Source organism: Heterodontus francisci, unplaced genomic scaffold, assembly GCF_036365525.1.
Source record: "Heterodontus francisci isolate sHetFra1 unplaced genomic scaffold, sHetFra1.hap1 HAP1_SCAFFOLD_43, whole genome shotgun sequence".
NCBI classification, from domain to species: Eukaryota; Metazoa; Chordata; class Chondrichthyes; order Heterodontiformes; family Heterodontidae; genus Heterodontus; species Heterodontus francisci.
In genome coordinates this window covers 6,675,671-6,677,030 of record NW_027141852.1, presented here as the reverse complement: position 1 = coordinate 6,677,030, position 1,360 = coordinate 6,675,671, and the positions used below count along the sequence as shown (strand labels likewise).

The window sequence follows — 1,360 nt, the reverse complement described above, 5'->3', positions numbered from 1 at the left end:
TCTAGTGACTGACCTCCCTACTAAGGTAAATAGACCCTTCCCATCCATTCTATCCAGACCCATCACAATTTTGTACATTTCAATCAAATCTCCCCTCAGCCTCTTCTATTCCAAGGAGAACAACCCCAGTCTATCCAATCTTTCCTCATAGCTGCATTTTTCCAGTCCTGGCAACATCCTCGTAAATCTCCTCTGTAACCTGTCTTGTGCAATTACATCCTTTCTGGAATGAGGTGACCAGAACTGCACACAGAACTCAAGTTGTGGCCTAACTAATGATATATACAGTTCCAGCATAACCTCCCTGCTCTGATATTCTATACATCGGCTAATAAAGGAAAGGATTCCATAAGCCTTCTCAAACAATTTATCAACCTGTCCTGCTACTTTCAGGGATTTGTGGACATTCACTTCAACGTCTCTCACTTCCTCTACACCTCTCAGCATTCACCCATTAATTGTGTATTCCTTTGCTGTGTTTGACCTCACCAAAGGCATCACCTCACACTTCTCCAAGTAGAATTCCATTTGCCACTTTTCTGCCCAAATGACCAGTCCATTTCTCCAGCTCTCCTAATGAGCATTTCACCACGTGCCTTGAGCTGAGTTACTCATCACAGAATTCCCACTATCTGATTTACTTTTGTAGCCAGAGTATGTATATGAATGGTCCAGTTAAGCTTTTGTCAATGGTAACCCCCAGGATGTTGATGGTGGGGGGATTCAGCGATGGTAATGCTGTTGAACGTCAAAGGGAGATGGTTACATTCTCTCTTGTTGGAGATGGTCATTGCCTGGTACTTATGTGGTGTGAATGTTACTTGCCACTTAGTAGCCCAAGTCTGAATGTTGTCCAGGTCTTGCTGCTTCTGGACACGGACTCCTTCAGTATCTGAGATGTCCCGAATTTGACCTTTTATGAAACCTTGGTCAGGACTCACTTGGAATATTGTATCCAGTCTTGGTCTCCTCACATGATGGGTGATATTGAGGCTTTGGAAAGGGTACAGAGGAGAGACATTCGACGAATTCCCAGTATAAGACATCTTGGTTATCAAGTTAGACTAAAAGAGTTGGGACCCTACACCTTAGAGAAACCTAGACTGAGGGGTGATCCGATTGAGGTTCATAAATAATGAAGGCTCCAATTTAGCATGGGAGAGGAGTCATAACTTTACATTGTCAAAGCCCAGATGGCATCCGGATCACATTAAATTTCATTTTCAGTGGTGTGTTAATGTACCAGGATGGCCGAGTGGTTAAGGCGTTGGACTTAAGATTCAATAGACATGTGTCTGCGTGTATTCAAACCCCACTCCTGGTATCTGTGCTTACAAAATGTTACTTATTCTGTCCCTGA

At 43.3% G+C, this 1,360-nt stretch overlaps 1 non-coding gene across 1 annotated transcript; it reads left to right on the top strand.

Annotated features, from left to right (window-relative positions):
* The first annotated feature begins 1,241 nt into the window (after window positions 1–1,241).
* Window positions 1,242–1,324, top strand: trnal-uaa (transfer RNA leucine (anticodon UAA)). The gene has a single exon. It is a non-coding gene; the product is annotated as a tRNA-Leu (tRNA).
* The last annotated feature ends 36 nt before the right edge of the window (window positions 1,325–1,360 follow it).